The sequence below is a fragment of the Sus scrofa genome, chromosome 3 (assembly GCF_054392235.1).
Source record: "Sus scrofa isolate SSC_HxYL_T2T_F1_AM1 chromosome 3, Sscrofa_HxYL_maternal_Yorkshire_Landrace_v2.0, whole genome shotgun sequence".
Taxonomy (NCBI): Eukaryota; Metazoa; Chordata; class Mammalia; order Artiodactyla; family Suidae; genus Sus; species Sus scrofa.
The window spans coordinates 55414151-55430141 of NC_139385.1; positions in this window are offsets into that span (position 1 = coordinate 55414151).

Below are 15991 nucleotides of genomic sequence, written 5' to 3' on the forward strand. Positions count from 1 at the left end.
TTCCTGATTTCATTTAGGGGACTAGCTGGGTTCACATCCTGCTCCAGGTGACAGAAAGATAAGCCTTTTTCCACACAAAGATGATACAATTTTACTGTCTAGGATATTTTACAATATAAGGCAGGCCTTCAGAATCAAATGGCCATGCTGCTTAAGTATTACCAGAAATTACAGCTCCAAAATAACTTTTCTAGCAGTTCCCACTGTGGCTCAGTGGGTTAAGGACCCAACTAGTATCCATGAGGATGTGCATTCGGTCCCTGGCCTCACTTAGCAGGTTAAGGATTTGGCATTGCCATGAGCTGTGATGTAAGTCACAGGTGCAGCTTGTATCTGGCATTGCTGTAGCTGTGGCATAGGCCAGCAGCTGCAGCTCCAATTCCACCCTGAGCCTCAGAACTTACATATGCCACTGGTGTGGCTGGAAAAAGAAAAAATAGGAGTTCCCTTTGTGGCTCAGCCATTCACGAACTTATGATCCATGAGGCTGTGAGATTGACCCCTGGCCTCTCTCAGTGGGTTAAGGATCCAGCATTGCCATGAGCTGTAGTGTAGATCACAGATGCAGCTTGGAACCCAAGTTGCTGTGGTGGTGGCTGGCAGCTGCAGCTCTGATTTGACCCCTAGCCTGGGAACCTCCATATGCTGCAGTTGCAGCCCCCCTTCCCAAAAAAAGAAAAGAAAAATAATAATAATAACTTTTCTAAAAGCAAAGCCATCATTGATGAGGACATCCCAATCATTGTCAGCCTACAACTGAGCCAAACGATGACGTTACATGAGTGTTCAAAGAATGCAAAACAAAACTAGTCAAAACCTTCATAACAGAAATTCTCTGAGTATTGGCTTGACTATCAAGAGTCTCCATTAACAGCATTCCTGTCCTCAATTGAGGTCAATAACCATTGATTAAGCCCTCACTGTGCTATGGAGAAAAGTCAATAATGACAACCATAATAATAAAATAGATTCAAACCTCCACAAGCTCTTGGGATTTAGGAAAAAGTAAAGGCAGGCATGAAACTGTGGCCACAGAACAGATGGGACATATAATATGATAGAGCTGGAAAAAAAGATAATCTATGATTATGGGAGATGGAGAGAGAATAACCCCCAGTGGGGGATTCAACTGGTGAATATATACAAAGCTTTTGCCCAGGCAGGGAATGTGATTTAGGCTGAGAGAGCTCGGAATCTGTATCAAGAACACCAGGTAGTAGAGCAGGTGCCCTGGGATTTCGTGGAAAATGAAGCTAGAAAGATAGAGGTGGGCTATGAAGGGCTTTGAATTCCTGGCCATTCTGCATGATGGAACTTCTTTATGACATAGGCAACTGGTCCATTCTTGTACATGTTGCATGTGAACCTGAGACTAGTAGGTGTTCTCCAGTTCTTGGCTAGAGTATTCTCATATGTTTACCAAATCCAACTTGTTAATTGTGTTGTTTGTTTTACCTATTTGTTGGTACCAATTTTTCCAATTCCATTTCCGCTCAGCCTTTAAATAATTGAAATAGATAAGGTGAAATCTCCAGCTGTGGTGATGGATTTGTAGAATGTTCACTATTGTCATAGCAGTTTTGTCATATTGGTTTTAAAGCTGTCTTATTAGGTACACACACGTTTAGAATTTATTCACCTGAAAAGTTCCTTTACAAGACCCTTCGGTGAATGGTGATGGAGGTAAACTCTTAGTGTCTGTTTACAGAAGAGCATTTTTATATTACCCACATTTCCTTTTGTTTTTGCTATTTTTCTGTAAGGTGGAATGAGCCTCTTACCAAAGCATCACTTTCATTCTTATCCTTCAAAGACAGATTGATGCTCTCGGCATTTTGAAGATAGTATTTCATTGATTTTTCTTCCGTTGTTGCTGTTGAGAAGTCTGCCACTCCAATTGCCATTTCTTTGTAAGAAATCTGTCCGTTTTGCTCTGACTTATTTTAAGATCTTCTCTTTGGCGTTGTTCAGGAGTTAGTATGAAAGTCATTTGCAGTGTTCCTTTGTCCTCCTCCAGGTACACTGGGCTTCCTCTATCTGGAGAGTCATAGCTTGCATTAGTTCTGGAAAATTCTCAGCCATCTCCTTCAATATTGCCTTTTCTGTATTCTCTAGTCCCTTCTTCCAAGACTTTGCTTAGATAAATGTTATTCTCATTCCACCCTTCCCTCTCACTTAAGCTCTACTTTATCATTCCCATTTGCTTTCTATCTACTCTGAATTCTAAGAGTTTTCTTCAGACCTATCTTCCAGTTCATTAATTCTTCCTTCAGCTGTTTAACCATCCCCCTAGGCACATAGTTCAGCAATTGTGTTGGTTGCCTCGAGGAGATTAGTTGGTTCTTTTTCAGACCTGCCTGGTTTTATTTTTAAGTTCCGTCTTTTAGTTCTTTACACATTTCCTACATTATACCAGCAGTTCCCCTGCCTAAGTATAGGCAAGTGGCTTTCTTCCTCTGCTTCTCAGTTTTCTCATCTGTAAAATAGGAATAATGACTGTACCTCCCTCACAGAGGTGTAAAGATTAAATGGGTTACTATATGTGTACCTGCCAATGTCTCATCAGGAACCAGAAAACAATAATCTAGGTACTTCAATCAGAGAGGGATTTAAATACAGGGAAGTCCATTTCAAAATTATGAGACTAGCTGGAGGAACAAGAGGGAAAAGATTGTGTGATCCCGAGAGCAGAAACTGTAGAAAACCATCACTGCCCTGCCAAGGCTCCTCTGAGCCCACACTGCACTGTTTCCATTGAGCCCGGCAGCCCTGCTCATCTACGGACCACTGTCCCTCTAGGGATCTTGCACATCGAAGTCTTTGCCTCATCCAAGCCCCACCCCACCAGAAGCCACTGAAAGAGCTGGCACTCATGTGTGACTATCACTGCTCCTCTCCATTCTACTGTGGCTGCCAGAAGCACTGCCTTCTCGCCATCTTTTCACCCAGCACAAATGAGATGGATGAAGGAGGATGAGCATGGAGCTGAGTCACTGTGTCTGGCACCATGTGTGTAGTGCTTATAAAAGGGCCTGGTGCATGGTAAGTAGCAAATAACATGTTCACAATGGTGGCAATTATATTCCACGTTCAGTTATTCCAAGAAAGGACATTCAGGAGGGCCCTGTGGTGTGTTGTTGTAGGCGGTTCCTGTTGATTTTCATTGACTCTCTCTCATGTCACTCTTGGTTTGTGACTCTGTGTGTTTGGTGACCTTTGACAGTGAGCTCATTCCTGTTCACATTAGCCTGTGGGGACTCTGACCTCTAACCTCTGGTAAACTGAAGTGCTTTCTCCTGAAAGGATTTGTTTCCCTCTGCTGGGAGGCCAGAGAAGGGTAAAGAACCTGGAATCCACTTAAGCATGCTTTGAAGGTCCCAGATTGAGACAGGTCCCTTGGGGTCAACCCCCCGCCTTGCCTCTGGCCCTGAAGTCTGGTTCAAGGGCCCCATGAATTGCAATGCTAAGAGACGTGTTTTTTCCCTCTGGGAGGAAGCCTGACTTGGAGGCAGGTTGACCTGCTTTTCACCACCACTCTTGCTTAAGCTCACTTTGGAGGGCAGGGAGAGCACAGAACGAGGAATTGAGAGCTTTCCTTTCCTTACTTGGTGTCCAAACTCTTATTTAAGTCAGTATTATCTGAGACTTATTTGTTTGGAGGCAGGAACACCCTGCAGAGTCTACATTCAGCCACATTGCCAAAAGCAGAAATCTGTATTTCATTCAATAGAAAATGGGAGCCATTAAAGGATGGAGGCCAGAGAATGATGGGATCCAATCTAGGTTTCAGAAAGAAAATTGGCAACAGAGCAATCTCATGGGCATGTGCCTTTTCATATTAGATCATGGTGAGATTTAATATTACATTAAATCCAGAAAGGTGTGTCCCAGAAAGCTATGTCAACGGCAATCACAAATGTTCTGGGAAAATCTAAATTTCAAATAGTCCAATAATTCTCACCTTTGTCCCGCATTTGTCAGAACCTAGTCTTAAAATGAACTTGACTACAAACAATCACTGTAAATATAGCCTTCACCAAAAGAGTAATACATTGGTATTCTGGCTTATTAACCAATCCCAATGAGTCTGATTCTTGTGAATTGTTAATAAACAAGGATCACCTGGACAGGTGATCCTGCATCCAAGCATTTGGACTCTGGTGACACCACCAAAGGGCAGACACTCCCCAAGGCAGCGGCCAAAGCCCCTTAACAGAGACCTGGAGGCATGCCAAGTTCCCTCTAACAATCTGATTCCATGAGTCCTGCTCCATGGGCACACTCCAAATTTCTGTTTGCTCTAGAAAATTCAACTGCCTTTCACCAAGAGTAACTCCCATATATGAGAGTGAGAACAATTCAAGTTGAGTGTTCAAAAGCCATAACTTAGTACCAGTGCAATCAGCAGATTCGTCAACTAATAACATCTGTTAGTTGGCAGGTGAAGAAAGATGGCACATTTTCAGACAGACATATAAAATGTCTAAGGAATAATAATGTGTAAGGATAACTCCGCCCAGTTGTATTGGTTCCATTTTAAAGCTCCTGGTCGCACTTATGTGCAGCGCCTGTCCTGACAGGAGTGAAGGTGCTTGGAAAGTGTGTAGAAGGAAGAGGGTGGAGTTCCCCTAAGGGGTGGCTGGAGGGAACTGGCAACACACAGGCAGCATCTGGGTCAGAGGCGGAGCCTGCCAATGCTCTGAGAGTTGGAGTGGGGTACCAGATCAGAGACAGGGAGGAATCCAGGGTGAGTACTGAGATTTTACTTAAGCAGTCAGGTTGTTGGAGTGCCATTGAGTGAGAACTGGGAGACTGGGGTGGGCATGGGTTGGATAGGAATATCATGGTTTTATTTAGGACATGTTCAGTTGATAATGCTCTAGGACAACAAGGTGACTGTGCCAGATATGCAAAGATCGAAGCCTGGAGCTCCTCCTAAGCCACCTCCTGTACCAACACAAAATTCTCAGGCCACTCCCTTGTGTCTCCACAAATAGATTCTTTCTTTCTTTTCTTTCTTTCTTTCTTTCTTTCTTTCTTTCTTTCTTTCTTTCTTTCTTTCTTTCTTTCTTCCTTCCTTCCTTCCTTCCTTCCTTCCTTCCTCCTTCCTTCCTTCCTTCCTTCCTTCCTTCCTTCCTTCCTTCCTTCCTTTCTTTCTTTCTTTCTTTCTTTCTTTCTTTCTTTCTTTCTTCCTTCCTTCTTTCCTTTCCTTCCTTCCTTCCTTCCTTCCTTCCTTCCTTCCTTCCTTCCTCCTTCCTTCCTTCCTTCCTTCCTTCCTTCCTTCCTTCCTTCCTTCCTTTCTTTCTTTCTTTCTTTCTTTCTTTCTTTCTTTCTTTCTTTCTTTCCTTTCTTTCTTTCTTTCTTTCTTTCTTTCTTTCTTTCTTTCTTCCATTTCTTGGGCAGCTCTCATGGCATATGGAGGTTCCCTCCAGCCTATATCAGAGCCACAGCAGCACAGGATCCAAGCCCTGTCTGCAACCTACAGCACAGCTCAAAGCAGTGCCAGATCATTACCCCACTGAGCAAGGCCAGGAATCGAATCCAAATGCAACCTCATGCTTCCTAGGTGGATTCATTAACCACTGCGCCATGGCGGGAACTCCCAAAATAGTATCTAATTATTGTCATGTTAATAATCTTGGAACTTGAACACCAAAAATAAAACCCCATTACTGGTCTTTTCAAGAACCTTCAATAGGCTTGCCACTTCAGGAACAGCTGCCTGGTTCTAACACCGCCTTCCATTCATCACTGAAATACTTTCTACTTGTCCTAAGGTAGACTCCCAAGTTCCTGCTGAGCCTTGGTCTGTCTCTTCTTGGGACCAAAATGGCATCCTTTACCTCCATTCTTGCATTCTCCTGCCCCAGTTCCCTCCATGCCCTCCCCACCCCCACCCCCCACTGCCCCACACTGCCTCAACCCCTTGCTATTTACCAGTCACTGTTCTGTTCCTGGGATAAGGAAGACGAAGAGAGAGACTCCAGCAACTTGACGGCTGAGATGAAGATTTGGGAGGAGCATGTGTCATGGGAAAGCCCTGAAAAGCCGTGCCTCTGGTGCCTGACTGCCCCACCCCCCGTCTTGGTCGCCCATGGCAGGCTCCCCACCACTCTCTGTCTTGCATTCTCTACCAGTGCAGACACTCTGCCCAGCAGGTCTTCCCTTCTCTTCCCCTTTAATGCTTCCATTCCCTCCACCTCAATGGCCCTTCTCTCCCAATCACCACACCCAGACATCCAGGGCTGGTTCAAATGCCACCTTCTCCCTGAAAAGGCACAAACAAAGAAAAAACTATGAAGTATGAAGGACACACTTCATTCCAGGAGCTCATTTGTCACCTCTGTCAACCACCATGCCAGGTAGGTGTTATTATACCCATTTCGTAGGTGAGGCAATGGGTGCAAAGCATGTAAAAGCACACAGTTAGTCAAGGACAGGTTGAAATTCAAGCCCATGTTTAAGCCCAATATCTATTCCCTTGACCACAGTACCATTTTCCCACCAAATCCAGTGGTTGTCAGCCCTGACCCCACCATTGGTCATGTCTCTGAGCAATTACAAAGGATGTGTTGGCATGGAGCCCCCCACGGGCTCCCAGGGGGTTCCAGCATGGACCCAGGATTGAGAACTACCATCCTTCTTTGTCTCCCTCACCTTTTCAAGGGTATTCTTTGCTGCATCTGGACTTCCATGCTATTTTGTTTCCACCATCAATCCTTTAATTATCTCTTCTGTCATGGATCCCTTATTGGGTGCCAGTGACATTGCAGGCCTCTGAGGATCAATCAGCATGAAACAAGATCAATCTCTCATGTCCTCTCTCCAGCAGAGGAGGCAGCCAACTAAATAGAAGAAAGGCACAAATATGAAAAGCAAAATCAAAAACTTCCAGAACAAAATAAAGGAGAATATCTTTGTGACTTTGGGCAGGGAGAGATTCCTTATACAAGATACCAAAGGCATAAACCATAAATAGAAAACTGGTCAGTTTCACCTCATTTTAGACATTAAGCTTTTTTCATTAAATGATACCATTAGAAAGTGAAAAGGCAAGCCACAAACCGGGATATACTATTTGCAGCATATACATCCCACAAAGGAACTGGTATTCAGCAGATATAAAGAACTCTTACCAATAGGAGTTCCCACTGTGGGGCAAAGGGATCGGGGGCCTCTTGGGAGCACTGGGATGCAGGTTTAATCCCTGGCTGGGCACAGCACATTAAGGGTCCAGCTTTGCCACAGCTTCAGCTTAGGTCTCAACAGTCCCGTGGATCTGATCCTTGGCCCAGGAACGCCATATGCCACAGGGCAACCAAAAATGCAAAAAAAGAAAAATAACCTCTTAAAAATAAACTAAAAGCCAACAACCAGCTGGAGAGAGTATAAGCATTTCATAGAAGACTAAACACAAATGGCTAGAGAACGGTTGAAAAGATGCTCAACCTCATTAAAAATTAGAGAAATGGAAATTAACTTCTAATAAGACACCATTTCACACCAAATAGACTGTGAAATTTAATTGAAAAGCCTGGTGATACCAACTATTGCCAAGAATGCATAGTGATGGGGACACTGAGATACAAATAATGGGTGTGCAGCTTGGTCCTGCAAACAATCGCAGCAAAACGTAATAAATGCATAGCAGGTGGAGCAGTGACTAGTGACTAGGACCAGATGGCAGGTGCAGCAGGAAAAGGGCCATGAAAGCTGAGAGGTAAGGGGCAAACAACAGCTACCTGGGTGAAGGAAGGGCGGGGTGTTCCAGGCAGAGGGAGGGTGTGCATGACACATTTAAAGTCAAAGAGAGGTGTGTGCATGGGCTGGGTCAGAGGCCTAGGAACTGTGTGCAGGAGCTTGGACTCGAAGAACCATGGGAAACCATGAAGTTTTAAGCAAGGGCACGGCATTCATTCATTTATTCAGCAAGAGACACAGGCACCTGCCACAGGACAAGCCCCCCATGGGCTCTGGCTCTACAGGATTGTATCTGTTTGAGACATATCACTCTGGGGAAAGACAAATACCCGGTGATATCCCTAATATCCGGAATCCAAAAAAATGATGCAAATGAACTTATTTACAAAACAGAAACAGACTCACAGACTTGGAAAACAAACTGATGAATACCAAGGGGAACAGGTTGGGGAGGGATAAATGAGGAGTATGGGATTAACAGATACACCCTACTATATGAATCATAGATAACCAAGAGAGACCTACTATAGCACACAGAGAACTCTCTACTCAATATTCTGTAATAATCTATATGGGGAAAGAATCTGAAAAAAAATGGATACATGTGTATGTATAACTGGATCACTTTGCTGTACCCCCAAAACGAATGCAACATTGTAAATCAACTGAACTCCAATATGAAATAAATATTAAAATAAAATATACATCAAATGTAAAGAAAAAAAGAAATATCACTCTAGGGTTGGAGGGTCACATGACTAAAAATAAGGAGACTACCCTGGAGGTGAGCTGGGGGTTGTTGTCTGCACTAGGGAGCAACAGAGGCAAACATAATAAATGCACAGAGACAAGAGGTCTCTGGCAGACAGAAGGAACCAAACAGGATGGTCGATTAGACGTGGGGCTAGAGTGGTGAATGAGAACTCGAGGTGACATTCTAGGTATTTAAGTGGATGTTGTGACTTTCCTGTGCTAGGGATTCAAGAGGAGGGCAGGACGTGGATGAGAAGGGCAGCTGGGCAGTATTAAGGGATACACAGAAGACCATATGGGAGCCTGGGAAAGGAATGTCCAAAGGAAAACCAGTCTGGGGGTGCAGAACCTGGGGCAAGAGCGGGTTATCACTGCGGAAGAAAAGAGGATGGTCCACAGTGTGAAATGCTGCAGGAAATCAGGTTTCAAAGGGAGGGGAGCTGAATGTGGTCCATCAGCTCTGGGGGCCAAGGATGGCCTTCCTGAGGGAAGTTCCCACAAGTGATGGGAGAAAGCATGACTGTGCAGAGTTGAGGAGTGGGAGGAGGAGTGAGGACAGGCACCCATCCAAGAGAAACAGCGATGGATGGATAGGGAGCCAAAGGAAGAGCTGATTTCATTTCTTTTGCTTTCTTTCATTTGGGTTTAGAAAAGCAAGACATGAGTGGGTCTGGTGAGAAGGAACCAGGAGAGAGAAAATCATTGGAGATGAGAGAGATCAAAACAGCCAGGTCTTTGGCAAGATGGGCATTCCATTTAAACCCCCGTAGGGTGGACTTCGGTTCAACTCTAGAGATAATTACCCAGATCTGGCTCAGTGCAGACCCCAGGAGTTAAAAGTCATGATCTGATTGATTGGCTATAAATTCATAAGTTCCCATGACCCCTCAGGTTGGATAATGCATGAGAAAGATTCACAGAACTTGGGAAATTGCTATTACTAGTAGTATGTATTATTATTATAGGTTGTTATAATTTTATTACTTAAGACACTTCTCAGAAGGATGAGCCTAATGACAAGACATCTAGGGAAAGGTCTAGGAGGGACCACAGAGCTTCGGTGCAAGTCAGGAAACCCAGCACATCACAGAAGCTTCTCCAAGCTCCAGTGTCCAGAGTTTGGGGAAATTTTCTTACATAAGTATGATGGACTAAATCATCAGCCCCATGACTGAACCCAATCTCCAGCACTCACGTCCCTCCCAAGAGGCCAGGGAAAGCATTGATATCATGTCTTTCCAACCCCCACCCTCTAGTCATCTAGTTGGTCTTTCTAGTGACCAGACTCCAGCTTGAAGCTATCTAGACATCCGGCCTTGAGTCAGATCAGTATCTGTTACTGGGGAAATTCCAAGGGTTTCAGAAGCTCCCTATCAGCAATCTGGGACAAATACTGGATAATTCTTTTTTATTATATAACCATGAGTCAGGAGGTCCAGGACCTGGACGAAAGGAAGAGCCTGTACCACACCAGCAACAAGAGAATGACGGGGTGCATGGGAGTGTTGTGGGAGACACTGAGGGGATTTTCACATGATGGGTCTATTTGTAAGGACTGAGCCTGAGAGTAGTCGTGTCAGGACTTAAGGTTAGTGGTGGTGGGAATCTGACATGATTTCCATGGACAGACACCTAGGAAACCTTCACAGCACCACTGGGTAGTGTGAGAGGCCAGTGGGCAGCTGTGCCCATGCATCCAGGGGGCAGACATCTGTAAGATTAGGTGGTTTTCTCTAAGAGCCACATGCACCCCCAGTGAATATGCTGATTATTAAAACAACCAACACTAAGCTTTTATCTAGTGAGTGCAAGGGAGGAAAAAGGGAAAGCCTGCTGGGAATCCCTGCAAAAAAACACTTGAAAAAATGGAGCATATAAATTAAACGGGATGGATACAGAAGCAAAGGCAGGAGGGCAGACAGACAGGGAGGATGTCAGTGGACCAGAGGTCTTGATAAATGTGCATAATTGGGGCTTTGCGGTATGGCAGTGGGAAAGCAGCAAGGCTGTGCCCAAGAGGAGGAAGTCTGTCTGCACGATTGCTAAATTAGTCTTTCCAAGAGGTGCCCAGTCCTGGGGTTGGCCAGAAGATTGACTCCTTTTAAAAATTTTATTAGATTATAATTGACTTACAATGTTGTATCCGTTTCAGGTGTAGAGCAAAGTGAGTCAGTTATACACATACAACTATATTTGTACTTTTTTTCCCATCCTTGTATTCAAGTTAAGTTCTCTGGGAGTTCCCACTGTAGCTCAATAGAAGCAAAACAGACTAGCATCCATGAGGATGTGAGTTTGATCCCTGGCCTCACTCAGTGGGTTAAGGATCCAGCATTGCCATGAGCTGTGGTGTAGGTTGCAGATGTGGCTCAGGTCAGTCCGGCATTGCTGTGGTTGTGGTGTGGGTCAGCAGCTGCAGCTCTGATTCAACTCCTAGCCTGGAAACTTGCATGTGCCACAGGTGCAGCCCTACAAAGCTATAACAGTAATAATAATAATAACAACAACAACAGCAATAGGTTCCCTGTAGAGTGGTACCATGATTAATTCATCTTTGTATTCCTAGCAGTAGTATACAGGAAAGGGATGAAATAATGGTACCTTTTGGGAAAGGAGGATGCTGAGCTGTGAAGGATGCTGGACAACTCAGGAAGCCTCTGTGCAGTGAACACACTGGGGACTCCACCTGGGCAAATGCCTCAGCGAACCAATGAGACCTAAGGGCTGTGATGCCCACTGAGGAGCAGGATTCCCCAGGGTCACTGCATCCCCAGATCAAGTGAGTTCCTTAGGCATTGAGTGCCACCAGTTAACGCTTTCCAGTCTGAAACAGGAATACTCACTCATAAACAGCCAGCCCTGTTGGATTATCTCTACCATCAGCGACTCAATGGCAGCAGTGGGAATGAAGCCACTCTCATTAGGAAGTGAAGGACTTCCAGGGACAGGGCTAGGAGGGCAGAACTTCATCTGACCCTCTCTTTGTTCTACCCAACTCACCCCCTGAGAGCCTTTACTCAGTGATACTCCGGCCCACCATGGAATGCTTACTCTAAGGACAGTGTCACAGGAGAAGGAGAGAGATTTTGTCACAGCCCCTTAGGAGCTTGCAGAATGGTCAGAGTCATGCTCAAAGCAGCTCCCTACTAACCAGCAAGGAGGCTTGTCACCTGGGGAGAATAAGTGGAAATGCTCCGTGCTGGGTATCAACATGATGACTTGGTTTGCTTGTTGGTAGGATTGCTTTCCTGGTGACTAGAACTTAAAAGAAGTAAGAGGCACTTTCTCTGTCCTGTGACACACTGAGCCTGCATCCTATTGTCTTCTTGATGCTTTAAAATAACGTCTCCTGGGAATGCAACCTCTGCAAAGAGGGAGACAAAAACTTGGCAGAATTCATAAAAGCTGGCTGCTTCCAGAGAGCCAGCTGTCTGCAGGACAGTGTAGGAGCTAAGTGGCCAGACCATGGAACAATCTGAGCTGAGCCAACCAGACTGCCGTTGATCAGAGAAAACATTGCAAATGTATTCCCACTTTCCCCACCCTGGGCTAGCCCCCTGGCCAGTGAAGCCATTTGTAAAATGACAGCAAGCAGGGGCCCCTTTCCCTGTGTCAGGAACTGTGTGAAGGAGGTGGCCCCTGGCTCTGGCTGAGATTTCAGAGTGCTGGGGTTCCCCAGGGACAGAGTGGGGAACCCCACTCTCCATCTGAATACACCCAGCTTGGGTGGGTGGAGCTGGGGCCAGAAATCAGGCCCCTGTGTGGGAGTCCACCACCCGCCAGATCTGCCACTGGACCCTGGGTCAGACTGGTCCCTCGCCCATAGCCTGACCTAGGAAGCTCAGCAGGAGACCTCTGAGCAGGAGGTCTTGGTTCCTTAAGCCCCTGTGAAGTACAAATAGGACCTTGTTGGGCAAGGTCACCCTGGACTGAACAAGCAATTTCAGAAGGAACTTCTATGAAAAGTGCGAGAGAAGTGCCCATCAGCCAGAGCAGCACAATGTGCCAGGCAGGACCCAAGCACATGAGTCATCCACCCAGAGGCCCTGAACCAGTATGACTCTAGCTCTCTAGGCTGCATGCTTTGGAGAAGGCGTGAAGCCTAAGATGGGAGCCAGAAAGAGTCAGCAATCAGGGACTTGTCAGGGACAGGCTGTTCAATCGCCAGTCAGCCACCAGTGGTTCATCACACACTCTGGTCTGGGGACAGCCTGTATGGATTGTCAGTAAACAGCAGACAAGAGGTCATTTCAGGAGTTCCCTGGTGGTGCAGCAGGTGAAGGATCCAGCACTGTCACTGTTGTGAGGAGGGTTTGATCCCTGGCCCCAGACCTTCCACAAGCTCAGGGTAATGCCAAAAGAGAGAGAGAGAGATCATTTCAAATAGTGAGATGAAAATCCATAGGAGGAACATGCTAAAAAAGAGTCTGGAACTAGAGGGGGGAGGTGAAAGCTGTTGGGGGGTTAGTGTCAAAGGAAACCATAATGAGAAAGGATAGAGCAGCTTGCCCTCAGTTAGGGACGAGAATGACCTGGCCAAGGATGGGAAAGGAAGCCTGTGGACTGGGTGCGGGGAGCATGTTTGTAGAGTGGGCATGGAAGTGTGAGCAAGTTTGGGCAGTGCAGGGTGTTGGAGGGCCTCCGAGAGAGGAGACCCCACCTAAAGTAACCCAGGACATTGTGCTGGGGTGGGCTGAGGTTGTGGACTTCTGCCCCCAGCCCAGATAAAGGAAAGGCCTTGCTTCTAAAGAGGGGCACCGGAGATGCCTCCCAAGCATGGGTCTGAACCCATACTCCCCAGTTGGAAAGCATCTGACACCCACAGATACAGAGAGGCCCCGAGACATTTTCAGCCACCTGGACTAGCCTGGCATGAGCCACCAGGCCCTTGGGGCCCTCCCACTCTCCCCTGATACACACAGTCACTCGCCTTCTTGTCATGTCTTCAAGCGGGGTTTCCAATAGTGAACCCCTGCTTCAAGGGGTTCGTTATGCCCTCCTCGGGCCAGTATGACAGCTTCCAGTTTCCCAGCTAAGGCAGATTTCCAAAAGCCAGGAGCTTAACATTGTGTTCCCAGGTGGGCTCAAATTCCAGAGGATTCTGTAGGGGCAGAAAATTTTTCCCTTCTTTCCTTCGAGATTTTTAGGGTTTTTTGTTTGTTTGTTTTGTATTGGTGTGTGTTCTGTTTGTTTGTTTTGACTTTAGGGTCACACCTGAGACACACAGAAGTGCCAAGCACCAGGGGTCGAATTAGAGCTGCAGCTGCTGGCCTATGCCACAGCCACAGCAGCATGGGATCCTTAACCCACTAAACGAGGCCAGGGATGAAACCCATATCCTCATGGATACTAGTCAGGTTCATAACCCACTTAGCCACAATGGAACTCCCCTTTGGGATTTTTGTCTTGTCTTGTTCATCTAATAATTAAATTGACATAAGACAGGTTAACAGGAGAAAAGCACCTTCAATTTCACATATAAATTCAATAAAAATATGAGACTCAAAGGCCGTCAGGCACTTGAGGCTTCCCTGCCATCCTGAGCTAAGGGATGCAGACAGACCTGGGACTTGGAACGCAATGCAGTCAATTCATGGAAAGATAACAACAAAAGGTTGCTTATCCTGTTGGCCTCATGCAGATAAGTCTTTCAGATAAAGGAGTTATTTCTGGAAATATCTCCCCTTCTGATAGAGGGTCCCCTTTCTGAATTCCATTAGGCAGTGAAGGGGGAGATAAAAAGCTTTTCCTGAGTCAGCTGGTTCTTTATTGCCTTCAGCTCAAAATAATCCACATGGCAGATGCTGAAGGGGTAAATTCCACTCCCCTTCAATCCATTACACACACAGACACACACACACACACACACACACACACACACACACACACACACACACACACGCAGACTCCAGTTTGAGTAGAGGGCAGGTTTGCCTGATACCTAATATTGAGGACACAAATGTGTCCCCAGTGACTTCTGAGAGTCCCCAGAACACCATCCTGGCAGCCTCCTCCTGGCCTTCATGTCATGTAGCTCCTGCCACAGGTGACTTTCTTCATTCATTCAAGTCCTGAGCAGAGTGACAGCCAGGACCTGCTCTGGTGTCTGGGAAATTGCAAAGGTTCCCAAGCCTGGCTCTGAGAGACATGTCATGAGGTGGCCACACTGCCGGGCACATGATGACCTCAACTTCTTCTGCCACATCCACCCTGGAGAGGGGACATTGTCCCCCCTACACCTCTGAGGCCAGCTTCTGGCCACCAACCAAACTTTCCTGAAGGTTTGAGGAGGAGAGAAGGCTGCTCTCAGGTCCACAGTCCTCCCCCCACCCCCCAGAGTGACCCAGTGTGACAGGAATCAGTGCATAATCTCTTCCTCCCCAGTGGGCTCCTGGCACATCTGAGGCTCAGAATCCTAGCCCAAGCTGATGCAGGCCAACTAGGTAAGAAGTTTCCTCCACATGACAGATGAATGGATTAAGAAGATGTGCTATATATACACAATGGAATACTACTCAACCATTAAACAGAACAAAATACTGCCATTTGCCACAACATGGATGGAACAAGAGACTCTCATACTAAGTAAGGTAAGTCAGAAAGAGAAGACAAATACCACATGATATCACTTATATCTGGAGTCAAATATATGGCACAAATGAACCTTTCCACAGAAAAGAAACTCATGGACTTGAAGAACAGACATGTGGCTGCCCAGGGAGAGGGGAAAGGAGTGGGATAGACTGGGAGCCTGGGGTTCATAGTTGCAAACTATTGCGTTTGGAGTGAATAAGCAATGAGATCCTGCTGTGTAGCACTGGAAACAATATCTAGTCCCCTGTGATGGAGCATGATGGAAGATGATGTGAGAAAAAGAATGTATAAATATATGTGTGACTGGATCACTTTGCTGTACAGTAGAAAATTCACAGAACACTGTAAACAAGCTCTAACGGAAAAATTAAAATCATTTACAGAAAGAACAATAAATTTCCCTGTGCCCACCAGGGCCCTCCCCCAACCCCAGTTCCCCTCTCTCCCTGGGATGTCTGACAGCACCTCTCCATTCCCTCTAGGGCCCCAAGTCAGATGGTGACAGGCTCCACAGAGGGTCACCAGGCTCTCAAGGTTTGCCCTTACTCTTTACGCATGCTGGTCCAGAGTGAGAAAATGCTCACCCAGCCTTTTCCTGGTCGTCTCAGGGCCTCGGAGCTGGTGCACTCAATGACCCTCCACACAGGCAGAAGCAGTGCTCACATTTCCCCACAAAGCAGTCCAGTGGGTGCCTAGAGCATTCTCAGTTCCCAGAGAGCCTGATGGAGGTCTGCTCCCTCCTCTGGCCTGCCCATGTCCCTAAGTATGCAGGAGAAAGGGAGAAGACCCCTTGTGGCACCTTACCTCTGTCGCAGCACTTGCCATAGTCCATCTTAAAATGTGGACAGAGTTCCCATCGTGGTTCAGTGGAAACAAACCTGCCTAGAATCCATGAGGATGCAGGTTTGATCCCTGGCCTCACTCAGTGGGTTAAGGATCTGGC